The following is a 19,536-nucleotide window of genomic DNA, read 5'->3' as shown; positions in this document are numbered from 1 at the left end:
ATCATTTCTGGTTTAATTGGTATGGGAGATGGCAATTTTAACAAAGCTCACCAACTGGTGCTAGAATCACAGTGCCGACCTTCCCATCTGGATCCATACACACCTTCAAGAGATAGACCCTCCCATCTTGGGGAAAATGGAGGGAGGAATTTACTGCAGCTCTGGTGTGGCACAAAACAAACAGGCAAACGGACAACAAACCACTAATAACAACAGCTACAAGACAAAAAGAAAAGAAAAGAAAAGAAAATGCCAACATCAGAGGGGGACAGAGAGAAGGAGTAGGGTGGAGGGGCAGCCTTGCATAAACTCCCCAGCAGTGCCCTCCTGACCTCCTGCAGTGCTCTATTATTTATTTTCTCATAATCACATACTTTTTGTAGGATTATTTAAACAAATCCAGGGGTATATTTTGTAAATTACTTGAGACAACATTTTATCATACTTTCTCTCACATAATGGCACAGAACACAACTGCTTAATAAACACATGTTAAATACGCTCCTGCTTACAATTAAAAGTATGTGTGTGTGACATTGTCAAATAAAAATAAATTCAGACTCCAGTGTGGAGAGACTTTATTAGAAAAGACTATTGCAGTAGGGAAAACACATCAACCTCAGTGTCTGCAAGAATCACAGAATCCAACAGTGATCAGTGTTCTGTGCTAGAGAGGGGAGCAGGGCTGCAGGACTTGGGGGTGGGCCCATGGTGGGGGCCAGCAGACAGCAGGGTTGGGGCGCTCTCGTGGGAAGCCTTTCTCTCTGTGGTCAGCATGAGGACACTATGCTCAGTGAAACAGGAGGATGTGCACCGCACGTTTCCTTCCACTCATAGGAAGCATATAGAACAGTTAAATCGAAGACTGCAGTAGTGGTGAGCAGGGGCTGGGGAGAGGAAAGGGAGAAGTATTAATCAGCAGGCATAAAACTTCAGTCAAACAAGATGAAGAGAATGCAGAGATCTGTAGGAGAGGATGGTCTCTAGACTCTACAATACGGGATTGTGTGCTTAAAAATCTCTCAAGGGTCTGGATCTCATGAAGTGCTCTTACTACAGTTAAAAATGGTATAAAAAAGGAATCGGAGCTTAGGGGGCACATATCTCATGATCCCTCTTATGGGCTGCATAGTTAGTGACCCCCTAAAATTCATGTTGAATTCCTAACCCCCAGGGCCTCAAAATGCCCCTATTTGGAGACTGCCACCCCAGAATGTGTACTGACTATCTTGAGCTGAAGGCACCTGAAGGGCACAGATTCAGGGGGGTTTCCCCTGAAGTCCCTCATCTGCCAGAACAGGGAGCCTCCATAGGGACCTGGGGTCACAGGTCCCCTCCTGGGAGTTTCACCACCATGAGGTATGATTCTTGTCACAGGAGGGCCCTAGAAGGGGGCCCCCACACACAGACAGATCCTGTCACCAGCTGCCACTCTCCACCCATCCTCTAAGGGTCCCTCACCTTCCCTGGAGACCCTGTGCCCTCCTCAGAGGGGCCTGCAACCCCCATCCCTTTCCCATACTGAGACTGTGTACAAACTCTCAAATCTCACCACACTTTGGGGTATTTACTTGTTTTTCCCCATGACACCCATGCACATGATATTAAACTGTGTACATTCGTGTGTCTTTTCTCCAGTCGTCAGTTTACTTTGTGGACCCAGTAGGGGAACCTAAGGGGGTAGAGAGAAAGTCCTCTCCTACAAGTCTTCAGAGAGATAATAAAACTAAAGTGAGGCCATTGGGGTGAACCCCAATGTGATATGCTGGTGAAAGATGTATATGGATGTACACAGAGGGGAGACCACGTGAGGACCCAGGAGAAGGCAGCCATCTCCAAGCCAAGGAGGGCAGTCTCGGAGGAGACCAGCCTGCTGACCCTCTGACCTGCCTGCTGGCTACAGACCCGTGATATCATCAGTGCTGCCTCTGAGGCCCCCCAGTATGCAGTGCTCTGCTGTGAAAGCACGGGCAGAGTCACACATCACCACCCCCCAACCACCTGCACTCCCTGGTGTCAAAGTGGTTGGAAGTGTGATTAGCAGAGTACAAGCCCCTCTGCCCCAAACCCCTGACCTCATGCCTCCTGTCTGTTTGGGGAAGGTAGGCAAGATGGCAACAGACTGGGGTCAAAATCACATGTGAGATGAGGAATGGCAAGTGAATCCCATTAAGAATGACCAGAAAACTGTTAAAAGATGTTGAAAGAGATTTAGCAAATACAGCAGAAAACCATGGAAAAAATGGTTTTCACTGGAAAAAATCATGTTAATACCCTCCATGATTTGAGACTGAAAAATAAACCATAATAAGTAGCTATCTTAATATATCCAAAAAATGAAAGCATAATGAAAAAGCGTGATTATCTGAGAGCCGTGGTGTGTCATTTAAGGCTGTCTCTCTCCACAGCCCCTTGTCCTAATCCTGGGAGAGCTCGGGACCATCAGGGGAAGCCCCTGGCATTCCCTAGTCTGAGGCTCTCCGGGCATAGTGAGATTTGGTTGGTTAAGTTTCTGTTTTGTTCTGTTTAACATATGCAGGATGCGGGCAGGCTCGCCCTGGTCTGTTCTCAGGCTCCTCTTACGGTGGTCATGACTCAGAGGTTCTGGAGGGTGCCTGTGGCAGCCTGGGTTGGGTGGGGTGCCAATGTCTGTGCCAGGTAGCCTTCTCTCCCCCTCTCTTCTTTCTTTCTTGGTTTCCTCGTGCCCATCATTAACCTCCTGGCTCTCTTCCTCCTCAGAGGCCTCCCCTCCCAGCTCTGTGCACCCACTGACCCTCCTTGATTACCCTTAACAGGATATTAAAGTTACAGCTCAGAGCTCTCTTCCCGGCTGTCTTCACATAGAGAATTGACTCTAATAATCTTTCGGGTTGTGTTTTTTTGTTGTTGTTTTATCCTCTCTGCATAGTTAGTCAGCAGCTCTTGGTCATGCCATTACTAAGTTTTGGAACTCAACTGATTTCTTGTCAAACTGGTCAGCGGCTCTTGAGAGAAAAAAAAATCTCTGTTTTCCACCTTGACTATGTTGACGCATCCTTCAAAGGGCGCGGTCATGTCTGCTAGGGACATCATAAGATGTTAAGATCTAGACGGCAGACACTGACCCTTCACCCTGTACCCTCCGATGGAGCTTGCGCCTTGATCTTCCTGACACGTTGGTGAGAGGTGTACACGGGTGGAGAATGCTGTCAGTGGCTGGCAGGGCGTTGTGTATCCTTGCAGAAGGGAGCTCTGCGTATCTGTTTGTGTTCCTGAGCAGGGCTCTCTGACCTAACTTTTTAATAGAATTTCTGCCAAGTTCAACTTGGGTGATTTACTATTCTAAGCATAAACGTTAGCCAGTCATGGGGTGAAGCTACGCTTTCATGACAGGCGCCAAGAACATGTTAATAACATGAAGCCTCTCTACGCGTCTCCACCCATCACGGCCTCCAGGGAGCTGCACTTTGTATCTGGAACCAATTTCACATTAAACATCGCCTGGAACTCTTACCTCTCAGATTAGCCAGTTACTTTCTTTTTTTCTAACAACATAAATCCGTTATTATCCACACTTAACAGCAAAATGAATTCTCCAGTGGTATCTGAGGACTGTTAACTCCTAGAAATATAATTCTGTTCCAGTCAAAATTTAAGCCAAATAAAGTTCACTATGTTGACAATTAAAACAAACAAAGCAGGGAGGGGAGGTCTGTAATGGGGCTCTGCTCAAGGATTTTTTATTTTTTATCAAGTTCATGTTCGTGGTTTTAATGGACTGGGGAAATATATAAGGTTCAGGACAACTAATGAATTTGTTGACTTTATAAAAGGGAAAATTCTTTTGTGAACAAATATTTATTAAAAGAATCAGCTATTCTAAGCTTTCTACTTGCTGGTGTTTTGTTTTTTTGTTTTTGTTTTTTCAATAGAAAAGAAACTTAGGCTATAAGAGGGAGAAAACAGAAAATTTACATTATTCTCTTTCTCTTGAAGAATTTCCTAAGACCAACAGGCAGATAAACACTCATCCTTCTCTGTTCCCCTTTTTAGTTTTTATCTGGTTCTTTATTTTCCCACCACACAAGTTTATTTTTAACCATGGTCTTCCCACTAACAGTTTGGAATTTGGCTCTTCCCCTTCTGAACATAGAGCTTCCCTGGTGGCTCAGATGGTTAAAAAAAAAAAAAAATCCACCTGCAATGCAGGAGACATGGGTTCAATCCCTGGATCCGGAAGATCCCCTGGAGAAAGGAATGGCACCTCTTTCCTATATTCTTGCCTGGAGAATCCCATGGACAGAGGAACCTGGCAGGCTACAGTCCATGGGGTTGCAAAGATTTGGACATGACTGAATGACTGACGCTTCACTCACTTCTGGACATAAATGTGGAATCTTGAACATGATAACTGATTTGTAGGAGAATTTATTGACAGTGGATGAAAGGGAATCTCATTGTACACAGATGTCTAATAATCCACTTCCCAGAGAGCAGCTGCTTTTACTGTTCAGTTATCAGTCCTCTAGGACTTGAATATAAAATCACAGTCACCCAGCAGCAAGCGGTCCCAGAAGTCTGCTAATGGCTTCCAGGCTGCAACTTAACGGACATATCAAGGGTGAGAAACTCATTTCTCCGGTTGGAGAGTTTTCCCACCTAAGTCCTGTTTTGAATTTCGGCATTCACAGCAAGAAGGCGTCGCTCTCCATTTCTGTTTACTTCCGACCCTAACGTCAGCAGCCAAGACAAACTAAAAGACAGCATTCTCAGAGTACTTTATTTTAAAAGGCCCCAAAGTGTCCCCCTACCCCCGTTATTATTTTGATGCTCTCCTTTTTAAAGCCTTGAACCAACCACCCAGTTTGAAGCTCCTGCTGGAACTCAAACAAACCTCTCGTCTGCTCCCCTCTACCACCCTTCCTGTCCTTCAGGCCAGCTGGGGCAGACGCAGGGACCTCTGATGCACTAGGACTCTCTGACGTGGGCTTTGCTGGACACCCAGGCCCATGACTCACAAGCTAAGGGAGATGGGACAGCGATGGTGTTCTGCAGCTGGACCCACAGCCTCAGCTGAGCACGACTCCACAGACTCACCTCTGTGGGCCCAAGAAGGATTGGCATGCATAAGAATTGGCCACTGGAACCCGCTTGGTTCTGTCTCCACAAGTGACCCAGGAGCCATTCTTGTCACAGGCACCTTTCCCCTTCCAGACCCACCCTCCTGCATACTTGTCGCTCACTGGCTGCAGGTCTGGACGTTGTCAGCCCAAGGACAGTCTTCGTGGCACAGAGGTGGCCAAGCTCCTCCCCACAGTTGCCCTGGGGATGCTCCTGTGCTCAGATCTCCATCCCTTGGCTGCTTGAACATTCTGTTACCAGAGAGGTTATCTGTGCCTTAACAAAACTCTCCTCACTGTTGCGGACAGTTCTCTGAGACTTGCTGTTACAGTGGAACGCACAGGAAAGAGAGTAATCTGCAGATTTCAGTGCAATAACTGCCAATGGAAGTATTTTTATTCCCAAAGCACAGGAGAAGTAAGGACAGATCTCAAGAGACAGGTGTTAATATCCCTCAAGGAGGCACAAAGAGGCTGAGCAACCTGCAGAGATTAAAGTCTCCCCCAGTGAACTACCCACTGCCAAACACCCAAGCGATAAGACGACCAACTAACAACATCTTCAGGCTCAAAATGATTTGTAATGTTTCTCATTATGATCGTTTTTGTTTTTATTCTCTCAACTGGAAAATTATTCCCATTGAAAAATTTCAGTCATTACACATAAAAAGATGTTTAACAAGGTCTGTCCAGTACTCAGAAGCTGTGAAAATCTACTTTTGCTCTCAAAACCTCTGTAGCCCCCAGTGGAGTTTTAGCTCTGTCCACTACACTTGCTTTCCAGTAAAAACATAGGAGAGGGGCAGTTTCCCATCGGCACTGCAGTGCAGAGCTATAATTTGGGGAAGAAATGAGTAAACACATTACTGAACAGCAGCATGAAAGAAGACGCACAATTGCCTGGTTGTTTTACTAAAAACATAGGGAATTGGTTGACTGTGTTCATGTAGATTTGGGTTGATATACCTGCTACACACACATACACACACACACACACACACTCACACTCTATGCATGCTACAAAAGCTACATAGTTCCAGACTACACTGGCTCTAACTCTCTGCTAAGTAGATAGAAATTAACCGAATGGAAGTACACTTTAAACTTCATGATAGTCATGGTCAATGCATGTACCTACAGTCACTTCCTATTAATTTGTCGGAGCTAGTGCAGCTAAAGAGAAGTTAGTATTTACTAAACTTGTTATGAATCAGGCACAGGATTTACCTCTCAGTTTTTTAGTCAACACACACACAAATACTTTAAAGAATATAATTACTGTCTTCGCTTTTGTAGAGGAAAAATGTTAAGCTCAAGAAAGTGACTAACTTGTCAGGGTTGTGTAGATTCATATAAATACAGATTTTTATTGTACGTGCAGAGCCCAATAGAGTATACCTTGATGAATGAATGGATAAGCAGACTAAATTCACATGTTTTATATGGCATAGGATTGACCACATTCTGCCTCAGTTCAGTGACTATCCCAGTTTTCATTTTTATAATTTATCCATCAGTACTTTAGATAGAAAACATCAATTGAATAAACCATATTTCATAGTCAATGTCATTTAAAATGCTACATTTTCTAAATGTTTTACTATAACTACATGTTAATTTTATAGTTTAAAAATATTTCAAAAACTTTTGTTGAGTAATGGGCATTATTAATGGGCCTATTAATTTTACATCTAGTTTTACATAATAAAGTATTTCAGAAGTTAACTCATTTTATGACTGTCTATTTGGAAAATCTTAACTTTACCATATGATGAAGGCAAAGCGAATATCTTGTCTTTGTGGAAGAATGAGTAACAAAGCATACTAAAAATGACCAATTCTAGGGGGCAATCAGGTGTATCAGATTACCCTTTCAATAATCTATCTAGACAAATGATTACTATTGATTTCATTAGTTGGTTTTGTATGCAATGGCCAAAGTCAGTTAATGCTTCAGAGCATTCCAATATAATGAAAAAACATGCTCAAGAATAAAGATGAATAAAATTAACATTTTGTTCTGCTTCATCAGGGACCTTCTTAAATGCTTGTCTTCCTTTCTCTGAGTGCAGGCCAGTGGAGCATATGGGGATACCAACAGAGTCTTGGGCCGCTGTCAAAATTTTATTCACCGTTGCTTTTTAAAAATTATTTATTTATTTTTAATTGATTGATGATTGGTTTGATTTTTGTCATACATCAACATGAATTAACCATAGATGTACATATATTCCCTCCCTTTCAAACCTCCCTCTCACCTTCTGCCCATTCCCACCATTCCAGGTTATTACAGAACCCCAGTTTGAGTTCTTTGAATTTTAGTGAAAACCTATGAAAATGCTGTGGCAGGTATTCAGTGTCTAGTTTTTTAATAAATAAATGAACCAATGAATATAAAATACTTGAGTTGCTATGAAGCATCAAGGTAAAAGTCTATTTATAAACGGCAAAACTGCACAGTTAAATACTTCATGTACTTGGAAGTTGTTCTATCTAGTCCATTCTACCTTCTTTTGACTACATTCATGAAATATCTAGAATCAAAAGCACCATGTTTAGTGCTTTTTACTTGCATTATATATGTTCCCTCCCCGCCCCCCATCATCCTACATCGGCCTGTGTGGGTTGAAGTATTTGTCCTACCTCTTCCATATCTTGTCTTGAGCACTGGATAAATTCAGAGCTATGAAGGAACTCTTGCAACATCATTCTGGATCCACTTATTAAAAACAAAATATAGTGTGATCTTAAACAATGGTGATGATAAAGAGCAAAGTTCAAATTGTAGGACTGGAGAAGAGGACTTATAAAAGATAAGGCATTTGAAATGTGATCAAGAAATGACACCAGTAAAGTCAAGGAGACACAATCATGGAGAATGGTGAGCAGCGCATTGGGATGTAGTTTATGGGTGATAACGCACCTCAGTGCTGTCTCTCGGGGGAGGCAGACTGAGGAAACAAGGCAAAGTATTTGGCATTTGATGTGGAAAATCACGGAGAAATGATAGTATGATCTCGGCACTTCCTAGGGTTGCAGTGTGGATGATGGATTAGAGATATCTGACAGAGACAATCAAAGAAAATATGGCCCATAAATAAGAGGATGACAGCATGAGTAAATGGGAAAAAAAAGAATTCTAACTTAGGCAAAAAATTATTATTATGGAACACTGAAAAAAATACTACTGTAATATCCTGTCTAGTCAATATAATAACTAGGACTCGTGGGGTACTGGACCTAGGGGGTGCTGTATACACATCTGGACACAGATTGAATGGTTTCCTTTTCTATTGGGAAGCAGAATAAACAGAAGGAGCAGTTACTGGTCACGAAGAGCAGATTCTCCCAGGAGGCAAGTGGTCTGGAAATTCTCTATCTTCCACAGCAAATACCTCAGTTAATTCACTAGCAAGTGGAAGTGGATTCCATTCCTGTTCTAAACTCCTACAAATAACAGCAGCAGTCATTTCACAGAGTAAGGCTTTCTCCTGGGGGATCCTGATTCAGGCTGGTTGTTAGCCTGGTATGTTCTCCCCCTGGATTGGGCACTCCCCTGATTAGCATGGCACTTCACAGCATGTCTTCAGCTTCTGATCACCGTCAGCTCCAGAATAATTGTAGCAGCTATTTTTTAAATGCTGTAATTAAAAAGTAGTCTTGCACTAGGACCAACCTAGTTTTGCTGATTGTCCCAACACTTTTCCTGTTTAGATATTCATCAGTATTGCCATGTAGATTACACACAGAGTGTGTTCATGTTTGTGATGTTCAAAGCCTCGAATGTGTATTATTTGGCAAGGGTCGGACGCTGGACTGAAGACTTTAAAGCCATTGTCTTATAAAATGCTGATATCTACATAAACCCTAGGAGGCTACAGAGGAGAGAAACTGTTATGTGGAGGTTAGCTAACTTACTGAGGAAGTAACTCACCAAAGTAAGTGATGGGACTGGAGCTTCACCTAGTCCTGATCCCAGCAACCATGCCTGCTGCTCTCAAGAGGATGTTTCTGCTGTTTATAACACACCTGTGTACAGGATGTAAATGAAACGTAACCCTCAAGATCACAGCACACACAATTCAACGTTATTTTAAATAAAGTTCGGTTGTTATATGTATTCAGTGAATTAGATCAGTATTGTTCATAATTTTTAAAAAGAGGTTTTAGACTGTTCTTAAGGACCTACTTTGTGCCAGGCACTTTGAGAAGTGACTGTTGCCTCTTTCATCTCACTTAACAGGTGAGCAGTAGAAGTTTCGTCAATATCTTATAAATAAGAAAATCTATGCTCAGTGGCTCACAGCACAGCCAGGATATGAACTCAGATAGCGTGACATCAAGGCTCTGTCGTGAAATGATGTCAGTAGAACACATTTTAGGAACTGATTATGTTCTCATAAAATTGCAGGGTGAGTGCATTCCACACCCTGTTTTGTTTAAACACAGCCTTCCTGAATGGGCAGCTCCCGAATGGCCCATCGATCCAGGGGTTCTGCCGTTCCTGTGGCCAAATCGGTGGGACATGATCCCACTTAGTCAGTTATGCACTGCACACCGGTAACTCTATTCATGACCAGTGCGACAAGAAGAGTGAAACCTACTGAAGCCTGGAGGGTGGTGTAGGGATGATGACAGCTCGTTCCAGCCCTGGGCCCCACAAGCATTTCCTGCTCCCTGTAACCTCTAGAGCCCTCTCCTCCAGCCTCTGCCAACACTTAGATCATCCCTGCGAACCTGTGGTATATATGTACAATGGAATCATACTCAGCTATAAGAAGAGTGAAATTCTACCAATTGCAGCAACATGGATGACCTAGAGAATATTACGCTTAATGAAATATGTCACACAATGAAAGAGAAATACTTTATGGTATCACTTATATGTGGAATCTGAAGAATAATGTGAACAAATATATAGCAAAACAAAAATGGACTCACAGATGTAGAAAACAAACTAGTGGTTACCAGTGGGGAGAGGGAAGGGGGAGGGGAAAGACGAGAATAGGGGATTAACAGATACAAACTACTGCATATAAAGTAAGATACCGGATATATTGTACAGCATAGGGAATTATAGCTATTGTTTCATAACTTTTCAAAGAGGGCCCTGGAGCAGAGTGGGGATTTTCCTCTGGTTAAAATGATGAGCTGCTGCACTCTGCACAGAACTTGCTCTCTCTTGCTTTTCTCGTGAGACACCTTCTTCTCTGAGGGGGATGGAATGGTTGAGGAACCGGACAAAATGCTTAGCCATGGTTCTAAATTTTCAAGCAAGTAGTCAGCAAAAATGAGGCAGTGACATCCACAAAGCCTTCCCCATGCCCTCTCACAGTGTCATCCATCCTTTTGTTGCTGTTTTTTTATACCGTATATCATTTCTGCTGTTAGCAAGGCCTTGAATTCCAAGTAGATTAGAGAAGTACATTACATACAATTTTGCTTTATATACTTGATACATTATTTATACTTCTATTTTCAGAACATAAATTATTTGCATTTTATTACACTCTTTCATCTGCGCTAAAAATACTTACAGATTGAAGTGTCCTCTCAGGAAGCAAGGAGTCTTCTTCAGGGTATAAGGAATGTTAAGAACCACTCTATTCCATCCTGGACATCGGCACAGAAATGTTCTTTTCCCTTAGTGTCTTCAACTCTTTATGAGCCCGTGGACTGTAGCCCACCAGGCTCCTCTGTCTGCAGGATTCTCCAGGCAAGAATATTGGAGTGGGGAGCCTATCTCTTCTCCAGGGGGTCTTGCGAAACCAAGGATTGAGCCTGGATCTCCTGCATCGTAGGCAGATTCTTTACCATTTGAGCCACCATGGAAGCCCTTTTTCTTACATTGATTAAAAAACATGCACCCTCTTTCAATATGTACATCTTCAAGATGAAAGATTTTTTTAAATTGTGGTGTAGACAGAATGATCTCTGTTTGTTTCCAAGGCAAACCATTCAATATCACAGTAATCCAAGTCTATGCCCCGACCAGTAACACTGAAGTAGCTGAAGTTGAATGGTTCTATGAAGACCTACAGATATTTTAGAACTAACACTCCCCCCAAAATATCCTTTTCATTATAGGGGACTGAAATGCAAAAGTAAGAACTCAAGAAACAGCTGGAGTAACAGGCAAATTTGGCCTTGGAGTACAGAATGAAGCAGGGCAAGGCTAATAGAGTTTTGCCAAGAGAATGCACTGGTCATAGCAAACATCCTCTTCCAACAACACAAGAGAAGACTCTACACATGGACATCACCAGATGGTTGACACCAAAATCAGACTGATTCTATTCTTTGCCACTAAAGATGGAGAAGCTCTATATAGTCAGTAAAAACAAGACTGGGAGCTGACTGTGGCTCAGATCATTAACTGATAGTCAAATTCAGACTTAAATTGAAGAAAATGGGGAAAACCACTAGACCATTCAGGTATGACCTAAATCAAATCCCTTATGACTATACAGTGGAAATGAGAAATAGATTTAATGGACTAGATCTGATAGACAGAGTGCCTGATGAACTATTGACGGAGGTTCGTGGCATTGTACAGGAGACAGGGATCAAGACCATCTCCAAGAAAAAGGAATGCAAAAAAGCAAAATGGTTGTCTGAGGAGGGCTTACAAATAGCTATGAAAAGAAGAGAAGTGAAAAGCAAAGGAGAAAAGGAAAGATATACCCATTGAATGCAGAGTTCCAAAGAATAGCAAGGAGAGACAAGAAAGCCTTCCTCAGTGATCAATGCAAAGAAATAGAGGAAAACAACAGAATGGGAAAGACTAGAGATCTCTTCAAGAAAATTAGAGATACCAAGGGAACATTTCATGCAAAGATGAGCACAATAAAGGACAGAAAAGGTATGGACCTAATAGAAACAGAAGATATTAGGAAGAGGTGGCAAGAATACACAGAAGAACTATATAAAACAGATCTTCACAACCCAGATAATCATGACGGTGTGATCACTCACCTAGAGCCAGATATCCTGGAATGTGAAGTCAAGTGGGCCTTAGGAAGCATCACTATGAACAAAGCTAGTGGAGGTGATGGAATTCCAGTTGAGCTATTTCAAATCCTGAAAGATGATGCTGTGAACGTGCTGTACTCAATATGCCAGCAAATTTGGAAAACTCAGCAGTGGCCACAGGGCTGGAAAAGGTCAATTTTAATTCTAATCCCAAAGAAAGGAAATACCAAAGAATGCTCAAACTCCCACACAATTGCACTCATCTCAAATGCTAGTAAAGTAATGCTCAAAATTCTCCAAGCCAGGCTTCAGCAATATGTGAACCATGAACTTCCAGAAGTTTAACCTGGTTTTAGAAAAGGCAGAGGAACCAGAGATCAAATTGACAACATCCACTGGATCATCAAAAATGCAAGAGACTTCCAGAAAAACATTTATTTCTGCTTTATTGACTATGCCAAAGCCTTTGACTGTGTGGATCACAATAAATGTGGAAAATTCTGAAAGAGATGGGAATTCCAGACCACCTGACCTGCCTCTTGAGAAACCTGTGTACAAGTCAGGAAGCAACAGTTAGAAATGGACATGGAACAACAGACTAGTTCTAAATAGGAAAAGGAGTATGTCAGGGTTGTATATTTTCACCCTGCTTATTTAACTTATATGCAGAGTACATCATGAGAAACACTGGGCTGGAAGAAGCACAAGCTGGAGTCACGATTTCTTGGAGAAATATCAATAACCTCAGATATGCAGATGACACCACCCTTATGGCAGAAAGTGAAGAACTAAAGAGCCTATTGATGAAAGTGAAAGAGGAGAGTGAAAAAAATGGCTTAAAGCTCAACATTCAGAAAACTAAAATCATGGCATCTGGTCCCGTCACTTAATGGCAAATAGATGGAGAAACAGTGAAAACAGTGGCTGACTTTATTTTTCTGGGCTCCAAAATCACTGCAGATGGTGATTGCTGCCATGAAATTAAAAGCCGCTTACTCCTTGGAAGGAAAGTTATGACCAACCTAGATAGCATATTAAAAAGCAGAGACATTACTTTGTCAACAAAGGTCCATCTAGTCAAGGCTATGGTTTTTCCAGTGGTCATGCATGGGTGTGAGAGTTGGACTATAAAGAAAGCTGAGCGCCAAGGAATTGATACTTTTGAACTGTGGTGTTGGAGAAGACTCTTGAGAGTCCCTTAGACTGCAGGGAGATCTAACCAGTCCATCCTAAAGGAGATCAGTCCTGAGTGTTCATTGGAAGGACTGATGCTGAAGCTGAAACTCCATTACTCTGGCTACCTCATGCGAAGAGCTGACTCATTTGAAAAGACCCTGATGCTGGGAAATTTTGAAGGCAGGAGGAGAAGGGGATGACAGAAGATGAGATGGTTGGATGGCATCACCGACTCAATGGACATGAATTTGTGTAAAGTCTAGGAGTTGGTGATGGACGGGGAGCCCTGGTATGCTGGGGTTCATGGGGTCCCAAGGAGTCAGACACGACTGAGCCACTGAACTGAACCTGTGCTGTCTACAACTCACTGTGAAGACCACATTGAAATGAATAGATTCCAGGGAATCACAGGAGAGTAGAATTACACTTTAGTTGTTTATGTCTTCATTACTTGCATACCTATTCTCTCAAGATGTGGTCATAAAAAAGAAAATACAGACTCAACAGGAAGCAGATCTGATCCTGGTCCTCGTGCAATGTCTATTCTATCAGTGAAGTTGGTCTTTAACAACAGTCCTAATACAAATTATTCTTTTTAAATAAAAGAGGATAAAAAGTCAGTCTCATGAATTGTCATTTGATGGAGTGGAATCCTGTTATCCATTGAATTATGTCCCCCCAAATGGCACCTTGCAACCCCAGCTCACTATTCCTGTGAATGTGGCCTTATTGGGAAATGGAGGTCACAGAGGCGATCAAGTTGAGGTCACTAGGGTGGACCCTAAAGCAATATGACCTGTGCTCTTATAAAAAGGGAGATACTACAGAAGACAGTGAGACAAGGGGGACTTCCTCTGACTACGGACGCCAGGATGGATGACTAGTGCTGGACGTTAGGACACATCAAGGAGGGGTCTACCTGGAGTTCCAGAGGAAGCACATCCCTACCAACACCTTGAGGCTGGATTTCTGGTAACAGAATGTATTTCTGTTCTTTTAAAGTCACCCATTTGTGGTAATTTATTATACCAGCCCTGAGAAACAAATACAAACTCTGTCAATGTTACAGGGGCTTTTAGCTTCAGAGACTTTACTTCAGAGAACTCAGAAAGGCATCATGAAAGCAAAGAGAAAAAAAAGCATCACCCAATAAAGTCTTCTCCCCAAAATATCATGTAATACAGGAAACTGCACAGACTCTATAATCAGGCCAGGGTGAAGACCCGCCATCTGTGAATTTTCCCCCATCCTCCCCACCCATGTCAGGGAAATCCTCAGGAAAAGAAGATATTTTAAATATGTGGAAAGTCTTACCTGACGTCCTTTGGGAGCAGCCTCTGAAGACGTCAGAATGCAGAATGATTGAATGAAGACCAAGCCATCGATTTAACCCCAACGATTGTCCTGCTAAATAAAAATATCACCAGTTACAGGAGGTGTATCAGTTCAGTGACGCAGTCAGACATCTTTGAGAGAGTCAGTGCTATCCTAACAAAATTATAACTTGCACTTGCAAAAATTCATTTTTATTTTAAAAAATAGGTGAAAGTTGGTCTTTGGGAGAATATCTTATCTTTAAAATCTTCACACTTAAAACTATTCACTAAACATAATGAGCTGTTTCATAGCCAACTGTTTCTTTTGGACTGAAGGCTAGTATATGAATGAAAAAAAAATCGTGAGAATTTTGTTTTCTGTCTCCAAAAGCATGTGCGTGCATGTGTGCTCAGTTGTGTCCAACTCTTTGCAACCCCGTGGACTGTAGCCTGCCAGGCTCCTCTGTCCATGGGATCCTAGGCATTCCTAGGTAAATTTCCCAGGTGGATTCTCTACCGCTGAGCCACTAGGGAAGCCAGTGCGTTTTGTTTTCGGTATTAAATGGTTCCATTTAAAGTAAGCTAAATACAGCTATTCCCAAAGACAAAAAAGGCACGGGCACATTTATTATTGAAATTGTCCCTAAACCAAATCACAGTTGCTGCTACTGCTGTGTTTTATTCCCAACCACCTGCCTGGTTCTTCCAGCATAAAAGCTCTTTCCAGGAGGAATGTACTGTCTCTGTAACACTTCTCCATTCTAGTATCTTCATTTATTATTTATTAAGTGTAAAATTTAGCAGGGCAACCTGAGCCAAAAAGTGCAATTCATTTGCATGAAAGTAGACTCCTTTATATCTTTATTCCTTCTAAGAAAATTACAGGAAGCAGGAAAAAAAAAAAAGAAAGAAAATCTCTTAGAAACGAAGTAGCTGACACATCACATTTATTAAAGCTGTGAAGCCTTCAAAGTAGATGGCTTACAATTTTTCATCCTCAACAGTGATTTTTGCCAGAATGCTGCTAGACGTGGGAAGGATGATTAACAGAGCAGACGCTCATGTTTAATGGCCGCGTGCTACTAATTCATCCCCAAATAAGTTCAGATTTGCTAGCAAAAGGAAAGAACTCAACAAAAAGACACTGTTCAAGACACCTTTTTTTCTAAAATCATCCATTTTCAGTATAAGTCCAAAAGTTCAGAGGAAGACTATATAATTCCCCAAAGGTCTCCAGGTATAAAGACTGACATATTGTAATAAGGATATAAACGTTTTGCCATCAGCCTACAACACTTTCTAATATAGGACTGCATCCTCATCCAAACTGATACAGCAGATGAGCTAAAGCAAGTGAAAAATAGTTTTAAGTGTACAATTACTTGTTTTAATAGGTGGGTTGTAATTTGTAGTTAAAAAGGAGAAAAGAGGAAAATCATTTAAGCATCAGCAATCACGTTAACATGCAACTGTTGAAATACTACTGGAGCTGGACAGCCGATAGCCTGCTCTAGAGCACAGATGTGGTAACAGGACAGATGTTCTAATGATCACGCTGAGAATGGCTCCATCAACCTTAGGGGAAAGCATTTAATCACAGTGTTTGGCAAGTGAGGGAACTGTAAGGTCAGCTCTAGATAAAGCAAGTCAGCAGTATGGTTTGGTGAATGTCCTGACATGTGAATACAGCTTGTTTTCAAACCATGTAGCCTCACACCTTGGAACATTCAAGATGTCCAGCTGGCGAGAACAAATGTTTGCTTTAAAAACTCATAGACAGAGGCAATATCATCAAAATGATAGGCTTTAGGTAGATGTGGAAGAGTCCTAGAATAAATTTAATTTTAAATTAGATCAGTGGTTCCACTTTGGACAAAGATTGAGTAACAGGGATCAAATTTACCCTCCTTTATGAAACAACTAAAAAACTAACCAGAATATATGACTAACAGGCATCAGGAATATTTTCAAATCATAAATCTGATAAGAGCTTACTATCCAAAATACATGAAGTCCTAAAACTCAACAACCAAAAAACAACCCAATTAAAAAATTGGCAAAGGACTTGAATAGACATTTCTCCAAAGAAGATATATAAATGGCCAATAAGCATATGAATAAATGCTCAGCATCACTAATTATTTGGGAAATTCAAATTACAACCACAACAGAGTACCACTGCATATCCACTAGAATGGCTACTATCTAAACACACTCACTCACACACACACACACACACACACGCTACAAGTGTTGATGGGGATGTCAAAATTTGGAACTCTTCTGCACTGTTGGTGTGAATGTTAATTGGTGCAGCCTTTGTGGAAACAGTATGAAGCTTCCCCCAAATGCTACAGATAGAATTAACACATGGTCCAAAAATTCTACTTCTGAATATATCCTCCCAAACAACTGAAATCAGCGTCTTGAAGAGATATTTATACATCTATGTTCACACAACATTTTTCACAATAATTAAACCCTGGAAGAAATCCAAGTGTCCATCATTGATGAAAAGATAAACAACTGTGGTCTATCTGTACAATGGAATAATATTCAGCCTTAAAAGGGAAGGAAATTCTCACATCTGCTACAACATGAATGAACTTTGAGAACATCACACTAAGCAAAATAAGCCAGTCCCAGGAGGACAAATACTGTATGAAATCACTTACGTGAGGTACTTAGGGTTGTCACAATCATAGGGAGAGAAGACAGGATGGAGGCTTCCAGAAGCTGTAGGGAGGGAGGAATGAGAGTCATTGGTTTTTAGTGGTAATTGAAGTTCAGTTTCACAAGATGAACACGGCTATAGAGATGGTGGAGGTGCTGGCTGTACAGTGATGTGAATGCACTGATATTACTGAACTATGTACTCAGAAATGGATAAGGTGGCAAATTTTGGTATGGATGTCTAGCCACAATAAAAAAAAAGGAATGAATCAACTACATTTGTGTATACTAGGAGAGAACCACCAAAAATCACAACTTAAAAACTATACCACTATAGTAGAATAAAAAATATGAAACACTTAGAGATACATCTAATAAAATATATACAAGTCTGGTACCCTGAAACAAATTAAAGAAGACCTAAATAAATGAGGAGATACACTGTGTTCACAGACTGGAAGATTCAGTAGTGTTGAGATATCAACCCTCCATGAATTCACCTGTAAATTCAATGCAACCTCAACCGAAATCCTTGCAGACATTTTTTTTCTGAGAAACTGACAAGCTGATTCTAAAATTCATGGGAAATTGCAAAGACCTACAAGAGCCAAAACAACTTTGAAAAAGAAAAATGAAGGACTTACATTACCAGACTTCAAAAATCACTCTATGGCTATGTAATCAAGACAGTGGTTTTGGCATCAAGATAAGGTAGTAGATCAATAAATTAGAGTGCAGGATCCAAAAGAGATGCATGTGTTTACAGTCAACTGAATTCTGACAAATAGCAATTCAGCCTGGAAAAGACGATCTTTTTAATAACGGGTGTCGTAGCAACTGGATACAGGAAAGAAAAGAAAGAAAAAAACTAGTCAAGGATTAATTCAAAATGCATCATAGATCTAAGCATGAAGTTAAAACTCTAAAATACCTGCACTATAGGAAAGAGTTCATGTGTTTCCTTGGGTTAGGCAAAGATTTCTTAGATATGAGGTAAATGTATGATCCAGATGGGCACCGTGGAGCAGTGGGAAAAGAGCCCTGGAGACACAGTGTTGCTAACACAAAGCGTTTTGCCACAGAGAAGAGGCCACTTTCTGTTGAAGCGAGTGGAGCCCGGAGAGGGTTTTGTCTGCTTTTAAGACTGGAGATATAACAGTATTAGACATGCTTCCAAAAGAAATGGGAAAATGGACCCAGAAATGAGGATAACTTGAGTGGAGCCGTCATCATGAATAGCTGAGAGAAGAATATCACAGGAGAGAAGGGCCTGCCATCTGGTGGGATCGCTCTGGGTGGTCTTGCAGCAGAAGGGAGGGCAGAGAGCACAGAATCCTAGCAGGGGCTCCACGTGGTCAGAGCCTCTGCATGTCCACTGTGGAGGCTTCATTTTCTTCTTTTTGTTTTATGTTGTTTCTTAAACTAGGAAAAGTGACATTAAGTTGGAACAGGAAAGATGCTCTATGTTTGTGTGGAGAGAAAAGGTACACAGTGGTTGTCCATGAGAGTGGAGATTTCAACGGGCTCAGGAAACAGGAAGGTGTTGATGCCACCACAGGCACACTCATGCTTATGACCATGACTTTCAAGGGAGACATCAAGGCTGTAAAGTTTTCTCCAGCCATGTTCAGATGCAGTGGTGCCAGTGTGGAGTGACTGGAGGGCAGGGTTGGAGCAGGGTCGTCTTCACCAAGTGGAGAAGTGCTGAGAACTGAAGTTGTGTGAGGGAGCAAGTTTCCAAAGACATGGCCAGGGAAGGAAGGAAGAATGGGGTGTAGGAGGATGGGGTGTGGGAGGAGGGGAGACCACACAGCAGGAAGAGAAAGGGAACGAGGCTGATGGGTTACTGTTGCCATGGAGATTCAAGAGTGGATGAGCTGAAAAGAAGGAAGCTGCCACAAAAACTGGGATGCTCAGAATAAAGGTTATCAAAGGGCTGTGGTCGTTGGTAATGACCAAGTCCATGAGCACTGGGAAGGCTGAATATAAGATCTCTGAGGAGTTTCAAAAATGAGAAGCCAAAACTTTAAGATTATTTCTATGTGTATGCTGCTGCTAAGTCGCTTCAGTCGTGTCCGACTCTGTGTGACCCCTTGGACTGCAGCCTACCAGCCTCCTCTGTCCATGGGATTTTCCAGGCAAGAGTACTGGAATGGGTTGCCATTGCCTTCTCCTTCTATGTGTATGGATATTAGTAATAATTAAAATGGTACTGAAGCTAGTGATCAGGAGCCAGAACCTAAAAATATAGAGATTTGAGGAGGAGTGCTCAACAAGCTGGTGGTGGTAGGAGGTAGATG

This window comes from Oryx dammah, unplaced genomic scaffold (genome assembly GCF_014754425.2).
Source record: "Oryx dammah isolate SB20612 unplaced genomic scaffold, SCBI_Odam_1.1 HiC_scaffold_10, whole genome shotgun sequence".
NCBI lineage: Eukaryota > Metazoa > Chordata > Mammalia > Artiodactyla > Bovidae > Oryx > Oryx dammah.
This window is presented reverse-complemented; position numbering follows the sequence as displayed.